We start from the raw sequence: 21,794 nt of genomic DNA, 5'->3' as shown, positions 1-21,794 counted from the left end.
TTGTGTTTTGGTCCCAGGGACATTTCTGGTCATTGCTATTCAGAACAGGCACACTTAAAACTGTTGGAATTGGACAGCGATAATAAATTATGAAACAAAATATGTAATATTCACAAAGACATTGAAAATTCAAAGGGAGAAGGGGGAGGGGTAGGGGGAGTAACATTGGGCCCATCTCAAATCTATTCGATATTTCCTCATAATTCCTGAAAGCACACAGCTTTGAACATGAGTAATTTAGTTCTGTCTAACATCTCTGCCACAAATAACAGTAGTGTCTGGCAGGATGCTCTGTCACGTGTGGCAAAGATGAAGACTGTGGCACCGGCTTCACACAGCTGTGACCTGCATATTTACCCTGTAAACAAGTCTAATCTGTCCGCCCGTGCTCCATGTTTGCCCAAACCCAATTTCATCCTTTGTCCTGATTCGCTGAGGTTGGGCTGTACCACACAAGATATTTTACATTAAAAATACTGCACATTCATACAAAACAAAACAGAGCCGTCAGATGCACACACACCATCTTTGCTTAGTTAAAGAGATACCTCTACTTGAAATGCATACCTCAGTTATTTTTTGGCAGGTCTTCATGTTTATGTGAAGGAGCATTTGAGCATTTTTTTTAAAGCAGACGGCTGATCGGAGGTCCTACTCGCTGTAATTACGAGGATAACTTGCTCTGCCAGGCTTCACGACTAGGCTGTTAATTACCCTTCTCATGCCTTAAGATTTGCAGTCTTGCAGCTGGGGAACAGCAAAACTCAATGGGCTGTGATTGGATATATGTGCTGGCAGATTTCTTTCTACCTGCAATTGCAAGTCTAGACAAACATCTGTATCAAAAGCTTTAAAGATATGAATCCAAATCGGACTTTTTATTCCAATTGAGTTGACTAATAAAAACAACATTTCTTTTCAGCTCTGCGCGTGGTAACATGGAGAGATTAAAAAACACAATAATGGTCCAGCCTGAAGGGTTTTTACAGTATGGGAGTACTTGCATATACAGTATGCATAGTTAAAACGTTACTGTTACATCTTGGTTTCCAAAAAGATAGGTCAGAAATCACACATTTTATTCTGTTGACCATTGTAATTTTATTTTCCTCTTCAGGTTTATACCTGAATGTATACAACATTCAGGTATAAATGGTTTTAAAAAAAGTGGTAGGAAAAGTAGAAAACCCTAGGTTTAGTCAACAACCAATTAGTTAAAAGGTTTTCTTTTTCATTAATTATCATGCTGACAGTGTGGTGTTCTAGACAGCATGTTAGCTGTTAGACAATTTATAAAACCTTCTCATAAAATTTTAAGTCTTAAAATTCATCCCCTCGCCACTACAGCCATACACATTCAGACAGCATACCAATTTAAAAAAGTCCAACACCTAAAAACACATTCTGTTCCAATTCTCTCCATCTAGCTGTTTTTGAATGCATCTTATGTAAAAAAAAAAAAAAAAACATACATTCCACTTGGGGTCAAGTGAACATGAAACCAGCCTAATTATATAGTGTATTAGTCCTCTAGTAATTTAGGCAACCCACCAAAAAGTCAATTTTGAAAATACATGCACATCCCTAGTTTGAATGAGATTTTTCAGGCAAAGCGTCTGCTTATAGTATTAGTTAGGCCAGTCATATTTCCTGACAGTTGCTATGGCTGTTAATTCAAACTCCCCGGTGCCCTTCCTCCAGTACTCCCTGCCGAGAGACCATTTCCCATGTTCTCTCATTACTGTACAGAATCAGCGGCCATCATTGATATTCACCAAGTTCAGAAGTGACCATGAGTCTGCCTCCTAGTTCCCAAAGTTGATTTGATGCTAGTGTAGCACTAAATGAAATTCAATGTTACCAGGAGTCATTTGTGACCCAGAGCATATAACATTTAATAGCATATAACATAAATTAACAGACCTTCCTTCATCTTCAACCACTGTTCTCGCATGTAGAGACGTGTAAGGATGAAGGCTATAATACGTTTATCTCAATACTTTTCTTTCTATAATTGGCTGAAAGACTGAGGGTTTCTTCAATTTGTCATAACAAGCACTTAGTGTGTGATGTATTTGTCAGAAAGGTTTTGCAGAACAAACTCGGCTGTGATAAGTAGTAGCATCTGAATGTACAGCTCTGTGAAAGAGTAGTTTTGTATTTATGTTTTTCTTTTTTAATAAATAAATAAAAACATGAATGTGGCGGCATTTCTGCAAAATAATATTTACGTTGCTTCTGACATGTTTGTCGACTCTTTCAAAGTAAAATATCCAATGAGTGCCATTAAAAGAGCATTCAATATTATCCAAAACAGATGAATTTGGCAATGTTATATTACATTGGTTGGATGAAAATAAATATTGGACATGCTATGCTCTACCATTTGAGTTTACTACATTAAAAAGCCATAACTACATGAAGCTGGTGATGCAAACATCTAAATTATTAAGCTAGGTTACAAATCACATACTATAGTAAAACAGTTTTGAGGTCAAAACATTGCATTGTTCCAGTAACATAATATAAGTCTTTATTAATCAGCAATATGCCCCTGTAATCATAATTTGTGTGAAAATAAATAATGTTTTACTATCAGTGTTCATCTCAGCTGGAAACAGAAGTGAATTGCATGTATCAGTAACAAATGAAAGGAAAAACCTAAACACAAGACCTTACAAATATGATCCTAAATTGCACATACTTAGCAACGTGGCCCACACCACAAGGATTCCCCGGGTCCTGTTTGGCACAGCACTTACATATAGCACTTAGTGAATCAAACAGCCACTGTTGAACCCTCACAAAAAAAAAAAAAGGTTTGCCAAAAGGATTCACACACACGCAGACTGAGGAATTCATGGGAGAACTGCTGCCATTACGTGACTGACATTTTCCTTGGTGTGCTCTCTCTCTCTCACTCTCATGTTGTTGTGTTCTTTCTTTTCAAAGACTGGATTTTTATAAACGACATTTTGAGAGTGTGAAGATGACTAATCTAATTTGAGAATAAGCGAAGAAGAATTTCTTGTTTTGGCTGGCTTTGGAAATGTTTTGGGCATGATATTGCATCTGGTTTATTTTGTGTTTTTTATTTATTTATTTATTTGCTGATATAAATGCTACAATATGAATTTCAAATGGTCTGTACTTTAAAAAAAGCAGCAATTTTTGCATAACAATGTATTGTCAAGCATTTGATGTTAGCACGGCCTACATTTTGATTTAGTTTTCCCCATGCATCTGGTAGGGTGTAGATGTTGATTGAATTATTTTGACTGATTGATGTGTGATGCATGTAAATGTCAGGTGGTTAAGAATGCACATCCTCAAACCAGCGTTCAGAAAATGACTCCTGTGGGTAAGCAAGCATTCCCCTCCCATTATTTATTACATCAAGATGTGACAGCTCTCAACACAGTTGAGATGCACACTACTCTCACAGAGCAACTTGCATTAATGAGCACTGATTTCTAGTTGTTTTAGCAACCTTGCAGTTTTATGAAACTATTTTGCTAGAGTATGATCTAGAAATAATGCATGGTGTGATTTTGATCTTGGCTTGTAGCCTGACTTCGCCATATGTCATGATTGTCAGCAGCCACTAATCCTGTTCCGTCTACAATGTGAGGAAAAAAAAAAAAAAAGGGGGGTGTGCCTGATTTAAGCAGATGCCCTGGGAGTTGGATGCTAATGTCAACATTTGCAGCAGTTATCCCCCCTCTGAGCCTTAACCCCTGACCCCGGCGTAGGATAAATCAGCGCACTGGTGACATTTATGGAGGAGTGCAGATGATAATGATTCTGTTGTCTTTAGCCATTGACCGAAGGATCAGGCATCGGAACAAAACACTTAGCCTTCTGGATTTTAAACAGAGATTATAAATGTATTTCAAGCCATGCAGGTTAAACGACTAGATATATTGTCTTGGTGCCATGGTAGAAGACAGATTTTCTCCCAACTACTTTGCTGTTTATTGCTATAAATAGATAAGCAGCCTCCCATCCATCCAATTCTTCCCCCTAGAAGGATTTTCCTGGATTTTGATGTGCCACGGGTGTTTTTCAGACCCACTGGAACTATTGATTGTAAGCAAGAGTTTTGATTAAACTGAGATACAAAAATGAAAAATCAATATAGTGCTGCAGTTCAAAGCAATTGCTGATATTTGTGCAACTTTGATCAAATTTGTACACTCAAATTTGAAACATAACAGTTAGTCTACAAACAACAGATGCTCAGGCAGAATATAGTCTATAATGGTACCTTCAGAATTCAAGTTTTTGACAAGTGATTCAAGTATTATACTTAAAAAAAAATGGCTTACAGTATACGTATTATACGGGTAATGAAAAAATAGAGCAGTTTCTCAATATCAGTCCAAAAAACAAAACAAAAAGGAGATATATATATATTCTACATGTACTACATAAATTCAAGGCCCAGATAAATAAAGTAGAACTCCCTTGTCGTGGGATTATAATGATTCATAAATCCCACAGGAATCAAATTTAGAGACACAAAACAAATGCAAACCCCAGAGGATTAACAATCTCATTTTCCAACTTGCTAGAATAAGAGAGAGGATTGTCCTGCTTCCTTTGATACCTGCTAAATTACTATCTTCTTAATTTCTTCTGCTGCACAGTAAGCGTGACGGTGCGCATGGGGCCTGGGAGCTCCGGTCAGAATCAACCAGGCAGACGAGCCGCCTATTGTGCTGCTCTTGAAATGGTGGATTGTGTCCACTGTCGTTGAAAGCCCCACGAGGCACATTCACGTGTCTGGATGTGTGTGAAAAGGTCATTATGTAAAGGTGAAAAAGCACTGGGTGAGATTTACAGGCAGTAATGCTCAATTCAGTGAAGGATTGGTTGGGAAAGATACTCCTCAACAGAAGAGACCTGATGATAAGGCGATGTCCTCTGCCTTGCAGCGATTTAAAGGTTATTCAGCTAGGTACAACAGATATGTGACATTAAATAGCATTTGATGTTGATTTGATATTGTTGTGACTGTGTTAGGACTGCTAATGGTATTGAAGAATAGTGATAATATCATTCAGCAGTCTTTTTTAAAGCTTTTAAATTACATCAGAGTAGTTTATTTGTAACTATAGTTACTTCTTTAAAATGTCTATTGAATAATGTAGTGGAGCTGAATGAGATCCAAGTTTTTGGTGGTTTACAACGAGGGATTGACAGACACAGTGGAGAGGATAAATTAACTTTCAATATGCCAAACTGTCACTTTGTTATATTGCAGTGTTGCATTTTCCATAAAAATTGCTTAATGCTGAAACAGCTGGATACAATTTTGTGCTACTTATACCTCCATTATGGTCAACAAACATTTCCAGATCAGAGATCAAGGTCCCATAATGCAATTTGAAAATGTAAATAATGGAAAAACTCCTGTGAGTTGCTTGCTATGGACAATTTCTGTTAAAATATACAGTCACACAGCTGTTATAAACAGATATTTCATTCTTTTAAATGATAGATTTTAATAGCTTTTTGATGTTTCTTTATATATTTTCTAATTATAAGACTTATCTTGTATGTAGGCTTTTAAATTAACCTATATTACATTTTATTTAAAACTACTTTGCCCCATTTATTAAGAACATTTAAAAAATAATGTTCATTTTTTTTCTTGGTATTTATGTGTCCAGGTTATATATAATAATCTAAATATATCACTGTCCTTACTATTGCTGTCATTACCTTTGAGATTTTCCGAAAATAATGAGAAGTGGCAGAGAAACACATCTCTGCCAGGGCAGTAGAGTCACAGTTTAAAGATCTAATTAATTTTCTAATTAATTTCAAGATTTCTACATAATTATCAAATCAATCAAATCAAATCACTTTTATTGTCACATCACCACAGCACATGTGCCTTCGTGAGTGAAATTCTTGAGAGCGTGCTCCAGACAGTGCAGAAACAATTTACATATAGACATTACCATACATACGTACAGACTTATACAGATGACAATGTGTAATATACACATACATATACTCAGTACACACAGTGTACTATTAGACAGACATACAGTTACCGATACACATTATACACAGTATGTAGTACACATTCTACGTTATATACACACAGTAATATGCGAAGATGCAGCAGATTATATATAAACCGAAATGTCATGGATGTGCATTGGATGGTATCCAGTGCTGGAAAAAAGATTGTTGTATTTGTGCAGTAGTGTACTGGTAGTCCAGTTTGAACTGTATGGAATTAAAGTGCAGTGCGTGGTATATTGTAAAGTGGGAGTGTGCTGTAGGGTGTATTAATTTTGACTGTTCATTAGCCTGATAGCCTGAGGAAAAAAGCTATCCCTCAGTCGGCTAGTGCGGGATCGGATGCTGCGGAGACGTCTTCCTGAGGGCAGCAGAGAGAGCAGTCTGTGGGACGGGTGGCTGGAGTCACTGATGATCCTCCGGGCTTTCTTTATACACCGCCTGGTGTAGATGTCCTGGAGGGAGGGAAGCTCACCTCCAACAATGTGACGGGCAGTTCGCACGACCCTTTGCAGAGCTTTGCGGTTGCCAGCAGTGCTGTTTCCAAACCAGGCGGTGATGCAGCCGGTCAGGATGCTCTCCACAGTGCAGGTGTAGAATGATCTGAGGATGCTGGGGCTCATTCCAAACTTCCTCAGCCGTCTCAGGAAGAAGAGGCGTTGGTGTGTCTTCTTCAGCACTGCATCTGTGTGAGCGGACCATGTGAGATCCTCAGTGATGTGAACACCGAGGAATTTGAAGCCGTTTACTCGCTCCACAGGTGTCATGTCGATGGTGATGGGTGTGTGTTCTCTGCTCTGTCTCCTGAAATCCACCACCAGCTCCTTGGTCTTGTCGATGTTGAGTGAGAGGTGGTTCTCTTGACACCATTTAGTCAGGGTTCTCACCTCCTCTCTGTAGGCCGTCTCATCGTTGTGTCGTCAGCAAATTTGACGATGACGTTGGAGCTGTGTGTTGCTGTACAGTCATGTGTGTACAGGGAGTACAGGAATGGGCTGAGGACGCAGCCCTGAGGAGCACCAGTGTTGAGGGTCAGCGAGGATGAGGTGTTGTTGCCCATTCTGACCACCTGACATCTGCCTGTCAGGAAGTCCAGGATCCAGCTGCACAGAGATCCGTTTAGTCCCAGAGTCTGGAGCTTCTCAACCAGTGTGGCAGGCACTATGGTATTGAATGCTGAGCTGTAGTCCACAAACAGCATTCTCACATAGGTGTTCTTATTTTCCAGGTGGGAGAGAGCAGTGTGCAGGGTGAAGGCAATAGCATCGTCTGTGGAGCGGTTTCTGCGATATGCAAATTGTAGGGGATCCAGTGAGTCAGGCAGCACAGAGCAGATGTAGTCTCTGATGAGTTTCTCAAAGCACTTGCTGAAGATGGGTGTCAGAGCAATGGGCCTCCAGTCATTCAAGCATGTGATTTTATTTTTCTTTGGTATGGGCACAATGGTGGATTTTTTGAAGCATGCGGGAACCACAGACAGAGAGAGGGAAAGGTTAAAAATGTCTGTGAAAACCCCGGCCAGTTGGAATGCGCATGCTCGGAGCACACGGCCTGGGATGCCATCGGGACCCACAGCCTTGCGGATGTTCACCCGTCGGAAGGATCGGGTTACATCTGCGACAGAAAAGGAAAGTGCGCTCGCCTCTTCTGCTACAGCCGCGGGAGCGCGCTCTGTGTGGGCGGTGTTGTGAGCCTCGAAACGAGCATAAAAGTGATTAAGTTCGTCCGGTACAGAGGCGGCAATGTTCACAGTAGCTGGTTTATTCCCTCTGAAATCTGTGATGTTATTGATACCCTGCCACATGCTTCTTGCGTTGTTGGTTTTGAACTGTTCTTCAACTTTGTTTTTATATTGTCGTTTGGCAGCTTTGATTGATTTCCTGAGATCGTAACTGGCTTATTTGTGATCGTCAGAGTTTCCAGATTTAAAGGCAGATGTCCGCGCTGACAAGGCTGCTCGAACATCGCTGTTAATCCACGGTTTTTGGTTGGGGTAGATGCGGATTGTTTTTGTCGGTACTACATCCTCTACACACTTCCTGATGAAACACGTTACAGTATCTGAGTACGCCTCTATTCGTCATCAGACGCTGCCTGGAACATGTCCCAGTCCACGTGATCAAAACAGTCCTGTAGTATAGCGTCTGATTGGTCTGACCAGCATTGAATTGTCCTGAGGGCGGGTGCTTCTCGTTTCAGTTTCTGCCTATAAGCAGGCAGGAGCAGAACGGAAGTGTGATCCGATTTGCCGAAAGGTGCGCGGGGGAGCGATTTGTAGGCGTCCCGGAATGGAGAGTAGCAGTGATCAAGTACACGATCACCACGCGTGTTGATGGTGACGTGTTGAAAGTATTTTGGAGCTATTGTTCTGAAGTTGGCTTTGTTGAAGTCCCCCGTAACAATAAACGCCGCGTCTGGGTACGCGGTTTCCTGCTTGCTTATATTCCCATACAGTTCCTTGAGTGCCTGGTCTGTGTTGGCTTGAGGGGGAATGTAAACAGCTGTGATTATGATCGCTGTAAATTCCCTCGGTAGCCAGAATGGTCGACACAGAAGCATATGAAATTCCAGATCAGGGGAGCAGGAGGATTTAATAGAGTGTAGGTTCCTTTCATCACACCACGAGTTGTTGATAAAGAAACAGACGCCCCCACCTCTGCTTTTCCCTGTGAGCTCTTTCGTTCTGTCCGAGCGGTGCACGGAGAACCCCGTAAGCTCGATGGCTGAGTCTGGAACCACTGCAGACATCCAGGTTTCTGTGAGGCAAATAATGCAGCAGTCCCTTGTTTCCCGTTGGTATGAGATGCGTGCCCGCAGTTCACAGAGTTTGTTGTCCAGTGACTGAACGTTAGCCAGCAAAATAGTTGGGAGAGGAGGTCGGAGGGGACGGCGTCTGAGTCTGACAAGGACGCCGGCTCTCTTCCCCCTTTTCCGGCGGCGTTTCCTCGGTCGCGATCGTGCAGCCCAGACAAAGGGCTCTGATGCGGTGTCTGTAAACAAGGCGCCGGCGTTCAGGAACTCAAAGTCCGGTTTGCGTTGCGCGACGAAGGAACCAATGTTTAAAAGCGTGTGTCTATCGTAGACAGTTATACTGACAACATCTAACACGTGAAACAACAAAATAACAAATAAAACATAAGAAACATAAGAAAAACTGCAGAGTTTTCTTGGAGCTCGCAACACGGCTGCCATGCTCGGCGCCATCTTGGTATCTTAAAAAGGTTGAAAAAAGGTTTATTAGACATTACCAAACTAGTCAGTAGTTGAACATTTTTTTTATTTTAAAAGAGTTGATTTCTGTTTACTTTTAAGTTTAAAGTTGTCCAACCCCTATCTAGCTGTGTTAGCCAGTCCAATAACCTTTTCCAAAAAACCCCCAAAAAAAGCCATGACCAAACCTTTACGGTATAATGTTTAACACAGATGAAGTTTCAAATGTTTTGTAGATTTTCAGTACTCAGAAGTGTCCCAAATTACCTAATCACAAAGTGCATTGATATGGGTGATGGGTAATTTCCAGAATAGTAGCCCTGACAGACAAGAGCTTTTTCAAATTGGTTCTGGAATATGACTAATTAACATGAAGCTATGCAGTTTCAGATATGAGGATATCATATCATTTGCAGATGGGAAAGTTAGTGCTCATTTATAACCCTTGGTTTTCACAGGCCCTGTGAAGATTGATAACAAGCGGGATTGTGTTCCCCTGACAACATTTTCCTTTGTTTACTCCCTGCTGATCTACAGGTCCAAGGTTCTGTGTTATTATATCACTGCCTTTTCCCATTTTGAATCATTTTCAACTAATCTGTGGCTTGAGGCCGTCTCAAAGGGGTCCTGCTGGTAGGTAGTTGTCACCAGATGTTTTAAGGGAGACAGAGTATCTTTGTTGAGTCAGCGGTGCATGACAGGGGCGGATTGGGTTGGAGGATTGAGGACAGTCATCTCCTTGTTTTAACCACCTCTCAAGGTCTCTAAGCCATTGCAAGAGGGAAGCTTGAGCTTCAAATTGCTTATGTTGAGAGACAGATGCATTCTCTCTTATGCCTTTAGAAATGGTCCAAAAGCAGCTTTATAATTTTTTTAATTCTGATTCTGCAGTTTTTGCTATTGTAGTTTTGTTTGTTAGCTGGTTTGCTTCCTTTTACCTGGTATTAGGACTTTAAAATGTTTGCTTGGTCTACAAATAGGCTGGGGTTTTTTTGTAGTCCCAGCCAACCCCACAATACACCTCTCTGTGAAGGGATTAGGGATATAGGTTCAGTGTCACAGCCTTCTGTTCAAATGAGTCTATAGCCCAGTACACACCAAGCCGTCATCGACGAACTAGTGGCAATGAAAGCAGACTGTGGGGTCGGTTCACATCGGCAGCGTCTGGGTCAAAAGTTGCCTTGACACACCAAGCCGACGCACGACACCCGACGGCCAAGTAGCACGTCCGTTCTGCACCTTTCTCATGCACTGGTTCGCCAGCTGAACAGCCAATCAGAATGATCAGATGGCCCGACTGACCGACGAGATCCGAAGCCGATTCAACATGTCGAGTCGACCGAAAAAAAGCAGACGAGGACCAACTTCAGCCGACAGCACGGAACACACTGAGAAAACTTAGTCAGCCGACAAACAAAAACTGTCCCACCGCCGACTGTCGGCTTCGTGTGTACCGGGCTTATGGCTTCATTAAGAGGAAATTGGATGCAGTGAAGTGCTCTCTGACAGTGCTTTATGTTCTCTGCTTTTTGATTTCCCTTTGCTCATGTTGTTTACTCTCAACCCTCTCTTCCTCTTCGCTTCGTCTTGCTCATCACCTTGACGTCTTCTGTGTTTGTTTAACAACCATAGAGACAGTTTTGGTTCTGCTGCCCGCACACATGAATGAGATATGTTCAGTGTCTCTGAAATTGTGAGTTTAACATGTTGCTTTGTATTTTGCTATGTTTGATAGCCCTAATCAATTTAGCCCTGGCTGAGAACTGTCTACACTTTTCAGAGACTTTTAAGAAAAATTTCAAAGTCATCCTTTCCATGCATTTCATCTGTACATTTATTGATCAGATGAGTAAACATATATCCCCAAGGTGATGTTAGGGAGTATTTCATGGTTAGAAAGACCTCTCAGCCAAACAGATTCAAGGACCAGAACAAATTGTTGTATAGGCCTATATCCTGTACAGCCTATGCAAATGAGCAAAAGAAGCAAATCAATTTGCTCTCATTCTCTATAAACTGGAATATAAATGGAATCCATTGTGGAATTGGATTGGATTGGTTTTAACCCAGCTTTAGACTATTATATAGTTTTTGACTTAATGTGACAAACATGCCTCTATTTAATTCTCAGTTGCATGCAGTTCTATGCCAGAGCAGCTGGATAATCATCCGCAGTCTCTCTCCTTTTTGGTTGCACACACTATTGAAATGGCACTGAGGTTTAATTTCTCTGTTTACCAATTCAATTAATTAACCTCTCCTCAAAGGAGGCGCTTGGTGAAAAGGTATTAAAAATTGAGTGATGTTTATCAATGCACCATTTGCTTTTCAATCATCTCTGAAAAAGTCAAACATAGCTGTCAGTCAAGTGGATTCAGCAAGGAAGAAGACTGCAGATGCAAGCGGTAAAAAGAGTGGTTTTAAAAAATAAACAACCTACATGGAAATTCAGAAGGGGGACGTTCTTGAAATATGCCTAGTGACTTTCAATAGTGAAGGTTGCATGATACGATAAGTTGTCTAGGCTCTGGAACTTGAAATGGCTCCCTTTTGGCCTCAAGTTTGTCGCAGTAGCACTATAGTCTAATTTCTTGCTCACGCCACTGTCTCCCTACATAGCATTGATGGGATCCACGTCTTTTTGCCTGCTGTCCCCCAAACCTCAGGAATCCCAAGTATTTTATTTTCCCTTTGCCTCAAATCAATTCCAGACACCACAGTTTCCTGCTCCCCGGATCCTCCGGGACGGGGCTGTCTGAAAACCCTGACTAGTCCTCCATTTTCCAGGAAATGAAAAGGTTTGGGAATGAGAGGCTTTGGCAGCGCCTCACCATTCACCTCTTTTTAACATAGCTGCTAAAAGTAAAATATGCATGCATGTCTTCCACACTGACTGAAATATTCTGCTGCCTTGTGCGTGAGACAAAAGAGAAGACATGGGGCCTATATTAGTCTTGTACATTTTAATAATGGATGAAGTGTCTTGCAGGTGATTGAAGCTCTGAGGAGATGCAGCTGTCGTTAGTCTGTGTTTTTATAACCTTGTCATTAGTATTCTTGGATTTACAGTGAAGCTATGAAGTGCTTATTGGAATAGCATAATAACTGAAGACATAATTAGGATGTTATTGATGTGTAAAGAGGGGAAAAAGAAGAAAGGAACAATTATCTTAAATAATTAGAAACCATGTTAAATGACATCCAATAAGTCAATTGAGAGGCTATAGAACTCAGGAATCATTCATGGCTGAATATTTTAAAGTCAGTCATGCATGAGTTTTTTTTTTTTTTTCATAGGCCTCAGTGACTCCATTTAATACTGTCATGTATGTCTCCTTGAACTGATTATCCATTAACTTTTGTTTAGTTGTTCTCAATTTCCTTAATAATTGCTTTATTATTAATGTACTGCTTTCAGTTTCAATGCTATAATCTACAATACATGCAGGAGGAAATGATTCATTTGTCAGTACATTTAAACATCGATTCATGAAAATGAACACAATCTTATTGCTACATTCATTTTTGCTAATATTTAATTTATTTAGTGGAGTTTTTTGGGGGGTTGTATGGCAGGAAAAGCACAGACTGGCTGGGAGGATTTACATTGTTATTAATACACCCATATTTGTGCTTGCATGAATAAACAGGAGGATAATGTGTTAGTGGAAATGAATAATGAGAGGAATTATCATTAGTGCAAAAGCTGATTCTCATGGTTAATAATTATGGCTAAAGCTGTAATGAGTTTCAAAAGCTCGGTTGAGCACCACAAGCCACACCAAATGTAGCCACACCTGCTTATGGGGACACACCAATGACCCTCACACTGGAATGAGTGCTAGGAATGGTGCCGTATACATTTTTAAAGTTTGTTATCAGGACATTCAGCTGTGTTTGACTTGTCTGACGGAAGTTGATGTTCTATTGGAAACGAATACGCCTCGTAGAGTGGATAATCGAGGTATGCAGGGAATACAAGGCACACACTGTTGCCTTTAGGCGTCTAACCTTCATGTTGTTCTAGGAAATATAAGTAGAGTGCTGAGCCTTGTTTGCCCTAGTAAGGTGATACTCAGTTCTCTTCTCCAAGGGCACGTGCTGCAGAACAGACAGTGGTGGAGCCTTGGGCTCTTCTGAAATAACATCATGAGAAGGTGTAAGGGCATTCATCTCTGTAGTCTGACTTACGAGGCTCCACCACCGTCGCTTGCTGTTAGTAGCTGTGGTTTTCCACTAACATGGAGCGGTGGTTGCGGCAGCAACATCAACATCTCAAAGGCGGCAAAAGCTTCCCCTCACCTCCATAACTAAGAACCCAGGCCACAACTGTTAGCATATTTATAATCCAGACCTCTCAGAGGAAGTGCGGGAGGCAGGAAAGGAGAAATAGGCATGAGCATTAGTCACCTTTTTAGAATACAAATCAGCTCTTTACCCATGCACTGCAGTGAGCCAGGCTGAGGGATTTTTGTTTGCGAAACACCTCCACCGATTAGGCTCTGTAATTGAACAGCAATTAAGAGTCAGGTTTCACCCTGTGAGCACAATCGCTGACCAGGGGAAGTACTGCTGGGTAATGAGAAACCAAAAAGCTCTTTTCTCCGTGACAGCATTGGGAAAGGCTTTGATGGCAGAACTTTGAAGTGAATAGATACGCATCTCAATTCCCAGGTCCATCACAAGCACGTGTAGTGTTTAGAGGTTATGACTTCCTGTTACATTACCACTTTTTAAAAGCCTTCTAGTTGCTATGCCTCAAATAGCAATTAGTCATTTGAAAGCAATTATTTTTATATCAGACAGTTTTGGCCTTCATCACGCTTTTGTTTAGTTTGAGTCCACCACTGGAATGTGAATTTTTGAATGAGACTCGGGGATCCTTAAAATTGCACTTTGTTGGAGCTAAACACTTGACCCGGTTTGCTTGTATGAGCACTCTCTATGATTTGTGCCTCTAAGTGCCTGAGGAGAAAGTGAAGATGGAGGAGTCGAATGAGAGATGAGCAGTGTTGGGGAGTAACTGGTTACATGTAACGGAATTACGTAATTTAATTGCAAAATAAAAGTAATTGTAATCAGTTACAGCTACTAAGAAAAAATGTGTAATTAAATCACAGTTACTTATGAAAATGTTAACGATTACAAAGGGGGTAACATCTGATTTTTTCACACACACTCCCACATACACATTTAATTGAGTTCTTTCATAAATTGCAGTGACTGCTTTAAAATATGAAACACCAATGTTTCAGAAGTTTATGACATGCTTATCCAATAACTTTTATATTTCCTATAGGGTTTATGTATGCTTTATTTTTTTTAAGATTAACATTTTCTTTTTTCTAAGACATTGTTAGATTCCAGTGTTTCCTGTCATAGCTATGCAAAGATTGGATTTCAAAAACAGTATCATAGCTACAGTATTAAACTATTTCTTGTTATGATTTTAAATCTGTATTTAACCTCAGAATGATTTTAAAGTAAGTCTTTAAAGTTTGTGGTGGCTGTGCTTCAAAGGGGACAGCGGATGCCCATTTTTCCAAGTTGATATGATTCTTTAGGGTTTTCTTGAAATGGTCTCAGTGGTCGTGTAAAACTTGTTTCGATGCATATCTCTTTACATGCTAATAAGCTCTGCTCACCCCGCCCCTCTCTTCTGTGGAAGAGCAAACGCGATTCGCAAATAATCATAAAAGATAAAAAGTGAGACTTACATCTTCTGGAGGTGCAGCTGGATCATGAACAATGGGTACTGATCCATCCTTGAGTTTTAACTTTTTAACAAAACCTGCCTTGAATTGTCCCTCATTCAGAAAGCATGATTTGTGCAGCCAGACATAAACAAATTTAGTGAAAGTGAAGTGAAGTGAAGTGATGTGTGGCCAAGTATGGTGACCCATACTCGGAATTTGTGCTCTGCATTTAACCCATTTAAGTGCACAAACACAGCAGTGAACACACACACACGCCCGGGGAACATTTGGTGGTTTGGTGCCTTGCTCAAGGGTCTCACCTCAGTCATGGTAATGAAGGTGGAAGAGAGTACTGGTGTTCACTCCAAAATCAAAATGGCTTGATAATTGAGACTGTTTAGTTTATTAGGGATTAAAAAGGAGTGTTTTTTATCATTGTAGGGTGGTTGTGTCCACACACTGTTAAGACACATTCATGTGCAAATGAAGATATTTTGCATCCAATGTCTCCTTTAAAATTAAAATATTATAATCTTATTGATGAAAGATTTCGAAGTCTGACAGTTATCATTGTTTATTACTACTGTAAGTTTAACCCTGCCTAGTTTACATGTTTGTAATCTGTAACCTATTACATTTCCAAAGTAACCTTCCCAACACTGGAGAGGAGCAACCTTCACAAAAGTTTAAATGTCTCAAAGGCTTTGAAAATACAGAACTAGAAGGAAGCTCACACTGTCTGTGGTGAAACAAGCCTACTTAAAGGTAAAATGTGTAATTGTTTCAGTGTTTCTACAATATGTTCTCCATTCCCAGCTAAATATCAAGAATCAACTAAAAAGATGCGGTCACATTATCAAGTTTTGCGGGCAAAAAAAGTCCATCGTCTGTTGTCAATATAATGATAGGTATATGAAGTACAACTGACACAGAAGTAACTTTAAAACCAAACAGCTTTCTATTGGTAAATTTGTCAAATTTACATGACCAACTACTGAATCTGTGTGGGGAAATCTTGCCCTCATGCTGAATTCCCGATTGCATGGTTTCCTATTGAAATGACTGGATTTTGCCTGCAAATATTCTCCAAACGCACCTAAAGTCAGCTATTTTTACGTTGTCCAATGGCATGAGTTTAGGGCAGGACAACATGTATGTCTTGTCATTATTTTATGGTGTTAATGTCTTATGGTACCGTTAGTGGGGCTATAACCTTTTAGCATTCTTGGTTTCTCTGTTACACTTTCAAGAAGCATGTGACGTCCGTTCTTATGGCAACACATTTATTTTCTGTTAAAACAATATGAAAAACACAGGTTAAATGGGGAACGCTTTCCGTTGCGTGTACACCGACACTAATCACGTACTGAATGCTATTTCTGTTCTCTCAGTCAGCTATCTTAACAGAGTATCATAAACAATAACATGTCTTATAGTGCATATGTTTATGCAGATACATGGCACTGGACACATTACTCTTTAAACCACACTCAATTCTCAAGAAATATCTGCTGTAAACTCATAAACTTTATTACCTACTAGATCTGAATGTGTTCTGTGCCCACTCGCACACAGCGTAAAGAAAAAGTATGACAAATAACATTTAAACATCACAAACCCACTTTAACATGAATACAAGCGAGTAATGCAAACCCTATAAACAAACTATGAGGATGACTAATTATTTTATATCCATATTACTCCAGCATCGATAACTGTATGAAGCTGTATTCATACTCTTTTTAATAATTTTGAATCCTCTATGAAATATGCTAATGAACTGACTTTATCTCATGAACTAGATCTTAACCGAACACCAGTTACTATGTTTTCCATAATAATATGACAACATGATTAATAAAAGCATTTTACCACTGAATCTGACTGGAATTCTTATTAACTGTATTTCACGAATATTCTTTCAAATGTAATGGCTGACAGAGTGACGTCAAATGAAGTTTTATCATGTTAACATCCCTGATAGCACACATACATCTCGGAGATGTCTATTTGATGTCTGCATTTACCTCTGCAAGACGTATTATTTAGGGTGTTTGCTCATCTCCAATACGTCTATAGGACGTTTCCTTTTAGATGTCAAATAGACGTCTATTAGATGTCTTTAAGATGTTTATGATTTAGAATGTATGTAAAACTGACATCTGAAAGACATCTGAAAGACATCTGCCAAAAGTTTGTCGACAGCAGATGCTTTCCAGATCAAGAGATCTTTAACAGACATCTTGCAGACGTACGTGTTCTATCTGGGGTATTCTCATAGACACGTGTGTTTTCTTAACTCAGGCTGTATGTCACTACACATGACTAATCAATGTTCGTACACATCTATTTAATTCAACATTTTGCATTCTTATCTCCACTATGTGTATTTTTATACATTTACTTCTCACTTTGCTCGTGCTGAAAGTTACTAGTCTTTCTTGGAGTTGATAACACTCTCGTCCGCCATTTTATGCACGGCACTCCTACTCATGGTTACAGTCACCCTTTCTTAATGTCTCAGGCCAGATATCCGACTCTATCGGAACACAATATACTGTTGGGCATCACTACCGTAATGATTATCGTCAGCTTACCTGTTAAAACAATATGAAAAACACAGGTTAAATGGGGAACGCTTTCCGTTGCGTGTACACCGACACTAATCACGTACTGAATGCTATTTCTGTTCTCTCAGTCAGCTACTGATACGTAGTGTAAGGCTTGGGTGCCACCTGCTGGCGAACATGAGTTTAACAATAACCAGTTTTTGCAGAACACAATGTAATCCAGTAATGCAAGTTAATGACAAAATGATTTTCACTGTTCCCAGACAACAGTCGTGACAAAGTTCAAAATTTGAAAGGGGCAGTTTTCTTTTTTTTTTTAAATCTAACTTTCTTAAATACCCAAGGCTACATCTCTATCAAACCATAATATACTATTATGAATGCTGTGATTCATTAGATTCAATGGAGGTGAAAAAAAGCACTAATCTATGTTGATCCAGGCAAACGGCTGAGGAATAGCACTGTTAATCCAGCCATACAGGTGTCTGCTGTGTATTCATTAAAGCCGTAGGATGATGGATAAAAAAGGTAACACTTTATTTTAATAGTCCACCTTAGACAATCTTCTGACTATACATACTGTAACTCTGCACCAACATGCCAACTAACAGTGTATTTGTAGACTGTCTGTGTCATATCTGCTAAAACTTTATTTTTACGGTCCCACAACAGACCTTCTACTGACTAAGTAACTTTGCGAGTACATGTTGGTTTATTCTACTAACCCTAACCCTAACCATAATGTAACTACTAGTACTTTATTGATAGCTCCTTAAGTAATGTGGACTATCAAAATTAAGTGTAACAACTTACTAGATGCTGTTGATATGCCTCCCCTCAATATACATCAGGGTAGAAGGCACTCACGTTTCTTCAACAAATCTGTAAAAGCCAGCAACCAAACCAGCAGACAGTACTTGAGATCTCTCTTAGGAAGCTCTTGAAAATATAGAAAAAAATAAAATATTCAAATGTACAGTGGCATGCGAAAGTTTGGGAACCCCTTGCAGAATCTGTGAAAATGTGGATAATTTTACCAAAATAACAAAATGCATGTTATTTTTTATTTAGTACTGTCCTGAGTACTAAATAAGTCCTGAGTTTTCACCCCCGGCTCTTAATGCATCGTGTTTCCTTCAGGAACATCAGTGAATGTTTGAACCTTTTTTAATTGTTGTGTTTGAGTCCCTCAATCATCCTCAGCGTGAAAAGGTGAGGACAGCACTAAATAAAAAATAACATGCATTTTGTATGATCTCTCTTATTTTGGTAAAATTATCCACATTTTCACAGATTCTGCAAGGGGTTCCCAGACTTTCGATCCCCACTGTACAGTGTAACATGGTTTAAAAAGACTATCACAAACCAGTGACATTAACTGGAGTTGCATATCAAAGCAAAAGGCACTGCTGGATTGTTTTACATGAATCACCATGCAAGTATATACTTTTGAAAAAGAGAATAGAGAGTGTATGAGTGTGTGAGTGATAGTATTACTACATACACATATTCTGAAAAGAAAAAAAAAAAGACAGATGCAGTTGCTTGAAATTCACTGTAAAAATGGTGACAATGTTTTGGGTATTACAGGTATTTTTTGCAACTTACAATTCATAGGTGATGTAATGCTAATATTATAGTCTAGCTGAACATCCAAATTCGCTTTACCTTAAATGTACTTGACAACCACCGTAATAATATGGGTAGTAAAACAGAAAGCCACATGCTGATTAGTGTTAATCATAAGTGGCCAAGAAGAAACAATTATTTATATAAAACATATGTGATGTGTCACACTGGTATTTCTGGGAATGTCTATTTACTGTCTTTCACTGTTCATCATACAACAATTCCTAGTTTGTGTGACATGTTTAAACCTTTATTGAGCTTGATAAATGTTCTTGAGAGTCTCTGTCTGAAAATGAGAGATGCTAGAAAAACAGTATTACAAATCTGTTTTCAAGTAGCTAACTAACAATTAGCTCTATAGTATTAAACACAATTAAGTGAACTCTTCATCCATTAAGCCTAAATGGACTCATGTTGATTTCATAGTGCATTGTATGGTCAAATATATAAAGACACAGGTCTTATTATTAGTGACATATTTACACAGTCTGTCACCATGCATCATGGAAAAATGTGTACGTGTGCACACACTGTACTTGGATACAAATACAAACATGTGAAAGCAAAGCTTAAGATCCTAACAGCCAGTAGCATATATCAAATATACATGGAAATGAATCATCTTTATTGCTTTACACCACTTTTACCCAGGTGTGCTTTTGCCCAGTTCTACAACAGTGAATGTTACTGAGAGTAAGAAATAAAAGAAGAGAAAATAAAAGAGAGAAAGAGGGGAAAAAAATGAGTGAAAAATTGAGTAGAGCTGACCACACCATTTTCACATTAGAGTTTGCTCTCAAGCCACTTTTCATTAGATACTAAGTTTGTCGTTGGAGATCCAGAGAAGCAGAGTGTGTGCTTGGAGCTGAATTGCTGTAATTTTCTGCTTTCGTTTAGCGATAGCTACTAAAATTCAGAAACCAACAGAGTAAGTGGCTGTTAACTGAAAATACTGCGCAAAGAACAGAATAACTGTGTTTCACTCAGGTCTCAGTCTTCCACAGAAATAGTTTCTCTTCTGTTTGATTTCAAGTGTCATTCCATAACCCTTCCTCTCTTTCGCTCTCCATTTCCTTTTCTTGATGCTTCCGCTGTGAGAAAATTTGATAGGAAATTAGATTCTTCTCAGACTTCTGAATGCTTGCAATAGGCCATGACAGAGCTTCTGGATCTGGTTTGACATGTCTCCTAAGGATTTTCAAATCTATTCATCCACCCGTTCATCCGTTTATTTGTTTTATATCTTTATACTAGTTGGGCCAGAGGATCACTTCCAGAGCCTTTCAGATTTTGCAGTTGCTTCATTTCATCCCAAGGCTCTCGCAGTTGTAACTGAATCCGTAACTCAGCATTATGATTAAGGTCTTGGCATTTTACAGTGCAGAATTCAATATTTAGTTTAAGGCATGTGTAATATATTCCACTGAATATATCCCACTAAACTAGAAATTATAGGCTGTGAGGCAGGGTGATCATTTGTGGGTCCAAAACACTAAGGCATTTTCTTCCCTTGCCCTCCATTAGTCGTAACAGTACATGCTAGCAGTTCTTTTGTTCCGGAGACTCACAAATACTGCTGCTCTTAAAATACAATATCTGCATTTTATTTCCTCCATCAAATGTGTTTTAAGATGCTAGAGCTTGAATCCCCTCAGCAGAGACACACTTAGATGTCTGGCCGATAAGAGTGCGTGATAAATAACGGTATCACTTTTACAGACGTTACAGACATTGCAGGGTTGGTGAATCACTTACCATCTCTGAGTGACTCTGCACTTGGTTTGTTATACAAATGTTTCAGTAAGGACCAGAATAACTCACTCTGTGGTTAGACTATTTACTGTAATTTCTCAATGTTTTTATAAATCATCAAGTGGTTTGGTGTTTGAGACAAAAAGCATTTATCCCTGGTGACTTAGAAAAGGCTGAACTATTCTGAAAAGAATGATGTGGGTTGTAGGAGAGGGGGCTTCAACCTTTTTCAGATCCCTTGGTGGAGAGAGAGAGATGGGACCTTTTGCTACGTATTGTATAACATGGCCTATAACAAAATGCATATAGTGCCATATAAATGTATTTACATACTCTACTATGCTTAAAGTACACTACAAAGCTATTAAAATAATCATTGTCAAATGTACAGTCATATACTTGTAAATGTTGTGAGTGAGAGACAATGATCATTTAGCACAATATTAACCTCTTGATTTGAATATTATGCTTTGGAATAATGCAAATATTCACTTTGTTTTTACAAAAACTTGTTTGAGATCAAACAGTAATGTGACTTCTTGCAGTACCACCGTGGACCCCCAAAGGGTCACAAATCTCCCTTTGAAGACCAGTTACACAATAGTTTTAAATGAAATCAAGAGACGAAAGACTTTAACTGAAAGATGAGACACAATTATCAAAGTGTTTCTGAATACAGTATTCACTTATATACATCTCAACTTCAAATAAGGGTACTTTTTTAAATAATTAATACTTTTAGATAACATTAAATTGATCACAAGTAACAGTAAATTCAGTTCACGGGAATAAATTACATTTTAAAATATATTAAAATATAAAAATATTTTACAATATTGCTGTTTTACTTTATTTTTGATCAAATAAATGCAGTCTTGGCGAGCATGAGAGACGTCTTTAA

General features: G+C 39.2%; 1 protein-coding gene across 1 annotated transcript in view; it reads left to right on the top strand.

Moving 5' to 3' along the window:
* The window catches only part of LOC306872617 (cadherin-11-like), a 57,495-nt gene that overhangs the window by 15,877 nt on the left and 19,824 nt on the right, over positions 1 to 21,794 (top strand). The window lies entirely within an intron of this gene.

This window comes from Barbus barbus (assembly GCF_936440315.1).
Source record: "Barbus barbus genome assembly, chromosome: 1".
NCBI lineage: Eukaryota > Metazoa > Chordata > Actinopteri > Cypriniformes > Cyprinidae > Barbus > Barbus barbus.
The sequence above is the reverse complement of the archived record's forward strand: the minus strand, read 5'-3'. Positions and strand labels throughout refer to the sequence as shown.